Source organism: Sapajus apella, unplaced genomic scaffold (assembly GCF_009761245.1).
Source record: "Sapajus apella isolate SASKATOON/1434 unplaced genomic scaffold, GSC_monkey_1.0 scaffold2, whole genome shotgun sequence".
Classification (NCBI taxonomy): Eukaryota; Metazoa; Chordata; class Mammalia; order Primates; family Cebidae; genus Sapajus; species Sapajus apella.
In genome coordinates, this window is record NW_022436942.1 from 68,946,782 (window position 1) to 68,955,533 (window position 8,752).

Genomic DNA, 8,752 nt, shown 5'->3' on the forward strand with positions numbered 1-8,752 from the left:
TGTGCCTGGCTGGAGCTAGATTTGAACTCATGGCTCCAGGGCCCATGATTTCAATCGGTAGTCTCTGAATGAAAGTAAGAAAGGAAGGAAGTAGGGAAAGAAGAAAGGAGGGAAGGAAGAAAGGAAAGAAGGAAAGAGGAAGAGAAGAAGGGAGATAGGAAGGGAGGAAGGGAGGAAGAAAGGGAGAGAAGGAGGGAGGGAGGAAAGGGAATGGAAGGGAACTAGGTGTGGTAGCCCGTCAGGTGATCATGTCTGTAGCTAGCCAGGTTTCGAAGGAAGCTGTCATCTTTTTCAGAGCTGGGAGCCCGGCCTCCTGCTCCTGCCTTCCCTCCTGCTATGTGGCAACCAGGGCTATATGACAGCCTGGGGAAATGCTTAATAACAGAACATGCCACCCACCAGCGGGCTTTGGGCCACAGGGAGGGAGCCGGGACAAGGCAGCTCTGAATGTGAGAGGGGCCTTTGGGATGGTCATTCCAATTTCTGCTTCTCAACTGGGAAAACCAGGATCTTGAAAATCTGATCTCACAGCTCCTGAATCCAGCTCAGAGTTCTAGAAAGTACTCAGTTACTCCGTGCCAATATTCCTAAGTGTGCATTCTCACAAATCTCTGAGCCAATGGGCTTTCTGGGGCCTTCTGTGTTGTTATACCAAGGAAAGATTCCGGCTAGACAGCCCCAGAGAACAGTTTTATGAAAGGCTGGGGCCAGAGCACGGAACCAATCCTGTTTTATACAAAAGAAGCCTGGTGATGTCGAGTATGTACCATGTGCTAGGCGGTGCGCTCAGAATTCCACATAGACCCGCTCCTTCAACTGCGCTTCTTGTCTCTGTTGGACATAATTGTGTTCTCTCTCTTGCTAGTTGTGACCTTTGGCAAGTCCCTTCATTTTTCTAAACTTCCATTTCTGTTTGACATCAGAAAGATGAGAGGACTCGGTCACAGTCACAGAGCTAGTGAGAAGGAAAGCCCAAAGTGTCCATTCATAAACACTTCCTTCATGTTTGAAGACCTATGACTCTTTGGGGGCAGAGTGGGAAGAGCTGATAAAGGCTCTTCTAGGACACTTGGTTTGTCTTGACAGATAACCTGGATCACTTAGTAATGGCGGCCTGGTGGATTGCATCCTGGATCTATGTGGAAAGAGTGCCAGGACTGATTAGTAATGTCTGCCGTGGGATCAGCCATGGGGAACTCAATATTTGCCATGCCTGGAATTGGAAATACCTGAGGGAAAAGAAGGAGGGAGAGACAACAAGTTAAAGTTCAGGGAAAACTCTTTGGTGGGGCAGAGGTGCCCTGAGGGGGAAGGGCGGACTGTGGCTCTGAAGATGTGTGTGGTGTTGCATCCACCCGAACTGGAGATCTCTGGAGATGGAAAGCAGGCTGGAGAGTGCCCAGGCCCTGGATTAAATAGAATTTTGGTTGGCTTCTATGTTTCTTTTTCTTTTCTTTTTTTTTTTTTGGACAGAGTCTCACTCTGCTGCCCAGGCTGGAGTGCAGTAGTGCAATCCCAGCTCACTGTAGCCTCCATGCCCCGGTTCACGTGATTCTCCTGTTTCAGCCTCCTGAGTAGCTGGGATTACAGGTATGCGCCACTATGCTGGGCTAATTTTTGTATTTGTCTTTTTCTTTTTCCTTTTTTTTTTTTTTGAGATGGAGTCTCACTCTGTCACCCAGGCTGGAGTGCAGTGGTATGATCTTGGCTCACTGCAACCTCCTAGCCTGCCAGGTTCAAGCGATTCTCCTGCCTCAGCCTCCTCAGTAGCTGGGATTATAGGCACACACCACCATGCCCAGTTAATTTTTAGTAGAGACAGGGCTTCACCATATTGGTCATGTTGGTCTTGAACTCCTGACCTCGTGATCTGCCCGCCTCAGCCTCCCAAAGTGCTGGGATTACAGGCATGAGCCATCACGCCTGGCTGATTTTTTTATTTTTAGTACAGACAGGGTTTCACCATCTTGGCCAGGCTGGTCTTGAAGTCTTGACCTCAAGTGATCTGCCCATGTTGGCCTCCCAAAATGCTGGGATTCGGTCCATGAGATACCATGCCTGGCCTGTTTTTTTTCGTTTTTAGAGACAGGGTCTTACTCTGTCACCCAGCCTGGCGTGCAGTGGCAGTGATCATGGCTCACTTTAGTGTCGATTTCCTGAGCTGAAGTGATTCTCCTACCTCAGCCTCCTGAAGAGCTGGGACCACAGGTGTGTGCCACCACACCCAGCTAATTTTTAATTTTTTTGTAGAGATGAGGTTTCACTATGTTGCCCAGGCTGGTCTTGACCTCCTGGGCTCAAACTATCCTCCCACCTCGGCATCCCAAAGTCCTGGGATTACAGGCCTGAGCCATCCTTGCCCAGCTGGAAAGAAATTTTGAATTCAAACTCTGGCTCATTTATTTGACCTGTGACCTGGGGCGTATCATGTAACCTCTCTGAACCTCAGTTTCTCTTTTGTAAAATGAGGAGGTTATTGGGATGATTGCCGAGTGCCTATCTTGGCATACGGAGCCCTGACTACCATATTCTGAGGGAGGCAGTATTGTCGGGGCCACCACCTTGCAGGACCCCCCTGGGATGACGTTCGCCATATAGTCTGTGTAAGTGGCGCCCCCTGGTGCACGAACGTAAATGGCGTTTCCTGGAATTGTGCAACTTTGCAGCCTGGATCTTGAAGCAGAGGCCCAGAGAGGTTAAACCCCTTGCCCAAGGTGCATCGCAGAGGTGGGATTTGAGATCAGGTCTGTCTGCCTCCACCGCCCAAGCCTATAATATGCACTCCTGGCCACTACCAATTTACCAAATCTGCAACAGTTGAGCATCGGTGACTGCTTGAACGTCGGGGGCCTGCTTCAGCTGTGTAACCTCCTCCATGTGGCTTTTCCCGCAGAGGAGTGCAGCAAGGGAGCTCATGCCTGCAGAAATCTCAGGTACACAGCCTTCAGTGCAGTGGGCACTTGGGCAGGGAGGGCTGAGCATAAAAAGCAGAACAGCGAGGAGGAGGCTTGCTGGGAGATTGCCCCCACTTGAAGCTACCTAAATGTGAGAGAGGAAACGCTAAGAGAGGGGCGACAGCCCTCCCCTCCCCGGAGCATTTTATTTTTTAAAGTTTCATTTTATTTTTTATTTTTAAGACGAAGTCTCACTCTGTTGCCAAGGCTGGAATATAGTAGCACTGTCTCAGCTCACGGCAACCTCCGCCTCCCAGGTTCAAGAGATTCTCCTGCCTCAGCCTCCTGAGTAGCTGGGATTACAGGCACATGCCACCATGCTCAGCTAATTTTTGTATTGCTTTTCTTTGAGATAGAGTCTCACTCTGCTGCCAGACTGGAGTGCACTGGCGCAATCTTGGCTCACTGCAACCTCCACCTCCTGGGTTCAAGCGATTCTTCTGCCTCAGCCTCCCGAGTAGTTAGGACTACAGGCGCGTGCCACCATGCCCAGTGTATTTTTGTATTTTTAGTAGAGATGGGGTTTTACCATGTTGGCAGATGGTCTCATCTCTTGACCTTGTGATCCAACGCCTTGGCCTCCCAAAGTGCTGGGATTACAGGCGTGAACCACTGCGCCTGGCCTTAATTTTTGTATTTTTAGTAGAGATGGGGTGTCCCATGTTGGCCCGGCTAGTCTTGAACTTCTGACCTCAAGTGATCCGCCCTCTTTGGCCTCTCAAAGTATTGGGATTACAGGCATGAGCCACTGCGATGGCCCCCAGAGCATTTTCAATGAAAGGGAAAAGCCCAGGGGTCCTTGGGCCAGAGGCAGAGAGGTAAAGGGAGCCGAGCAAACCATGTGGGGGGCCGGGAGGTGTGTTCAGTTCTCAAAAGGACTGCTGGGTCTCGAGAGGTATCAGTTAGGGTCCCCTGGAGACAGTCACATGGAGTGAGTGTGTGGGCAGGATGGGGAGAGCCAGCAGGGATGGGGAAGTGCCTGGGATGGGCAAGTGCAGGGGAAGGATTGTTCTGGAGTCTGAGAGCGGAAGCCCATCAAAGAGGAGCTCCCCGACTGGACCTCTCAATAGAGGAACCAGCTACCTGCATCTGACAGCACCGGGCAGCCTCCACAGCCTCATGGACTGAGCGCCAGGAGATGGGATGACTGCACAGGGAAATTGGGGTGCTCTTACAAGAAGAAGGCAGGAAAAGCCAGCAGGGGGTCCTGACGCAGCCCTGAAAAGAGCTATGTCTTGTCCCTCCCCTCCCCTCCCCTCCCCCCCCCTCCCCTCCCCTCCCCTCCTCTCCCCTCCCCTCCCCTCCTCTCCCCTCCCCTCCCCTCCTCTGCTCTCCCCTTCCCTCCTCTGCCCTCCCCTTCCCTTCCCTTTCTTTTATTCTCCTGTCTCAATCCCCTGAGTAGCTGGGATTACAGGCTTGCGCCACCAAGCCTGGCTAACGTTTTGTATTTTTAGTAGGGACGGGATCCATGTTGGTCAGCTTGGTCTCAAACTCCTAACCTCCTGATCCGCCCATCTCGGCCTCCCAAAGTGCTGGGATTATGGGCATGAGCCACCGTGCCTGGCCTTCTTTATTTTTTCTGTTCTGAGACGGAGTCTCACTCTGTCACCCAGGCTGGAGTGCAATGGTGCAATCTCTGCTCACTGCAACCTCCACCTCCCTGGTTTAGGCAATTCTTCTGCCTCCCGAGTACCTGGGACTACAGGTGCCAGCCACCACACCTGGCTAATTTTTGTTTTCTTTTGTTTCTTTTTGTGATGGGGTTTTGCTCTGTCATTTAGGCTGGAGTGCAGTGGTGTGGTCTCCGCCCACTGCAACCTCTACCTCCTGGGTTCAAGCAATTCTCCTACCTCATCTCCCAGGTATCTGGGATTACAGGAGCATGCCACCACACGCAGCGCATTGTTGTATTTTTAGTAGAGGCAGGACTGGTCTTGAACTCCTGACTTCAAGCGATCCACCTGCCTCAACCTCCCAAAGTGCTGGGATTACAGGCGTGAGCCACCACGCCCAGCCCGAGCAGGATTATTTCAGAACACATTGGCAGCTCTCTAGTTTTTTTAGTTTGATGACCATTGACTTGATCAGCTTTTATTTTCCAGAACTGGAATTTTGTGGAACTTTAAAAGGGGACAGATTCTGGGCGGGGTGGGTGGCTGGGGGGAGGGGACCGAGGGCTGAGGCCATTGGTGTTTAACCACAGCGCTTCCTCAAGTGGCCTCTGTGTTCAAGCCACCGATGCTCCCAGAAGGTGGAAAACGCACTGTCCCCAAACTCCCTGCTGTTATTAATCAGCAAACGTGTCAGGGGCAGGTGCGCATGAGTGAATTTTGGGGTCACGGAGGGTAATCAGGTCTGGCCGGGCTGAAGCAGGTGACCCGACTGTCTGCCTGATCCTGAGCTATTGAATAAGGGGATTAATCTAATTCTGTCTGAGGAGAGGATGGCTTTTTGAGAAAGCCTGGGACCCAGAAAATGAAAGTTGGACTTAGACCTCAGGCTAAATTCCCAGCCCTGGGGCCAGTGTGACCTGAGGTGTGTTTTCTGGGGACCTTTCAGCAAGGCTGTCATTGTGCTTGAGCCCGGGGATGTGAGGGCAGAAAGCACAGAGCTCAAAAGGCCTGGGAGGAATGGAAATAGGAAACTGGGGTGGGGGCTGGGGCCAAGTGGGGAGACCGTGCCCTCGTCCAGGGGGTAATGAAGACCTAGTCCTAGCTGATAGTCACTGCCTAGAGCCAGACAATTGGAGTTCAGGTCCTGTCTCTGCCCTTTACTCATCATGTGACATTGGACAAGTCACTTCCCCTCCTTGTGCCTCAATTTTCTGTAAAACTGTAAAATAATAGAACCCACCTTGGCCGGGTGGGGTGGTTCACACCTGTAATCCCAGCATTTGAGGAGGCTGAGGCGGGGGGATCACCTGAGGTCAGGAGTTTGAGACCAGTCTGGCCAGCATGGTGAAATCCCATCTCTACTTAAAATACAAAATAATTAGCCGGATGTGGTGGTGCACATCTGTAATCCCAGCTACTTGGGAGGCTGAGGCCAGAGAATCACTTGAACCCGGGAGACAAAGGTTGCAGTGAGCCGAGATCACACCATTGCACTCCATCCTGGGTGACAGAGTGAGACTCCCTCTCAAAAAAAAAAAAAAATAGAACCCATCTCACAGAATTGTTCTGACGCTGAGTGAATGAATGTTTTACAAATGCTTAGAACAGTGTGTGGTGCATAGTAAAAAGCATTATATGCCAGGCGCAGTGGCTCGCGCCTGTGATCCCAGTACTTTGGGAGTCTGAGGCGGGAGGACCACTTGAGCTCAGGAGTTTGAAAGCAGCCTGGTAATCTAGGGAGACCCTGTCTCTACTAAAAAAAAAAAAAAAAAAAAAAAAATTAGCCAGGCACGGTGGTGTGCGCCTGTGGTCCCAGCTACTCGAGGGGCTGAGGTGGGAGGATAACCTGAGCCCGAAGTTCCCGGCTGCAGTGAGCTGTGATCACGCCACCACGTGCCAGCCTGGGTGACAGACTAAGACCCCGTTTCAAAGAAAAAAAGGCATTACATATAACATTTGCTAAACAAATTAGGTAAATAAGAATGTAAGCCTTTTTGTTGCCAGATCTTCTAATCTTTCAAGGAAAGTAAATCTGGAAATCCAAGTTTTCATAATCCTATTAATGCCGAACACTGAGGCAGTTCCAAAACACCTTACGATAGTAAATATTGACTAAACATTATGACGTAGATACTGTGATTACTCCCATCCTACAGATGGGAAAACAGAGGTACAAATATGTCACAGAACATGTGCTGGGCCAGGCGTGGTGGCTCACGTCTGTAATCTCAGCACTTTGGGAGGCCAAGTCGGGTGGATCACTTGAGGTCAGGAGTTCAAGACCAGCCTGATCAACATGGTGAAACCCCGTCTCTGCTAAAAATACAAAAATCAGATAGGTGTGGTGGTGCGCGCCAGTAATCCCAGCTACTTGGGAGGCTGAGGCAGGAAAATCACTTGAACTTGGGAGGTGGAGATTGTAGTGATCACAACACTGCATTCCAGCTGCGGTCACAAGATGAACAAACAAACATGCTAAAATTATACTAGTCGTTGGTAACTGGGATATAGGGCGACCATCTGTCTTGATTTTCCTGGGACTGTCCCTAGTTTTTGCAGTGTAAGGTCCACGTCCCAGGAAACCCTTCGGTCCAGGAAAGCCAGGGCTGTTCATCACCCTGGACTGAAACCTGCTGTGTGACTGCAGCATCCTGCCGCTCACCACTGTGACCCATGTTCTCTTGCATGAATGCTTTGGATTTTTAAATGTTGGTCCCTGTGAGCCAAACGAACAAGCTGCAATTCCTGAAAGACTGATGCTTCATGACATTAGATTTCCCGCTTGTTACAGAGACCGGTCTCAGTTTCCTCACCTGTAAAGTGGGAAAATCATAATCTAGACCTCATAGGGTAGTTGTGAGGATTAAATGAGTTTATAGATGCAGATCGCTTAAAACCATGCCTGGCGCAAAGAAAGTGCTTTACAAATGTTTGTGTTTATGATTTTGTTTGTTTGTTTCTTTTCTTTTCTTTCTTTCTTTTTTTTTTTTTGAGACAGAGGCTCATTGTGTTTCCTAGCCTGGAGTGCAGTGGCATGATCTGGGTTCACTGCAACCTCCATCTCCCAAGTTCAAGCAATTCTCCTGCCTCAGTTTGCCAAGTAGCTGGGACTATAGGCGCAAGCCACCAAGCCCAGCTAATTTTTGTATTTTTAGTAATGACCTGGGTTTCGCCATGTTGGCCAGGCTGGTTTTGAACTCCTGACCTCAAGTGAGTCGCCTCAGCCTCCCAAAGTGCTGAGACTACAGGTGTGAGCCACGGCACCTGGCCTACCATTATTGTTAGACGCATTCTCAAGATCCCCTCAGACTTCCTGAATCGAAATCTCTAGCCATGTCTACATGATTGGCCTCCAATAAAAATTCTGGACACCCAGGTGTGGGTGATTCTTCCTGGTTGGCAATGCCTCTGCTGTATTGTGTACGTTGTTGCTGGGAGAATTAAGTGGCGTTTGTAAGGTTCCACTGGTAGAGGACAACTGAAAGCTCATGCGTGGCCTCTTTTGGTCTCTGCTCTCTGCGCCTTGAGGCTTTCCTGGTTTTGATCTGTACCCTGTCTCCATAATAAACCGGAACCATGAATATGATGGCTTTCCTAAGTTCTGGGAGTCCTTCTATGAAATCACTGAACCTGAGGTTGGTCTTGGGTGGCCATCTTGGAGCCTCCCTATTACAAAAGGAGGGAAAGTGGGAGATTTGCCCCCATGGTCTTCTCCTTTCTGGGGAGAGACTCCCTGCAGAGATCTCCGTATGCCTCATTTGCGTGGAAGGATATGCCCACCCCTTGACTAATATATTGGGTATGGTTTAGCTCAAAGTAATCCGTCCCTGGGACTAAGGAGGAGGTGCAATGGCAGTTGGGCAGGCAACTGACAGTGACTTCTGTGCTGATGGGGTGGATGCAGTCGTTACTCTCACTTTGCAGATGAGGAAACCGAGGCCCAGAGAGGTAAAGTGTCTTGCCCAAGATCTCACCGCTAGCTAGTGGCAGCCAGGTCTTCCTGACTCCAGAGCCTATGTCCAGATGCTGTGATGTACCATGGCACCCAGTGTGGTGCCCTATGAACGGGAGACTCTATGGAAATGAATTAGGTAGCCAAAGATGCACCGCAGAGGGCCCAGGAAGAGACGAAAGTGGCACCTATTTCCCCGAGCTCTGCTGGCAGGGCACGGAAGCATCTCTTTT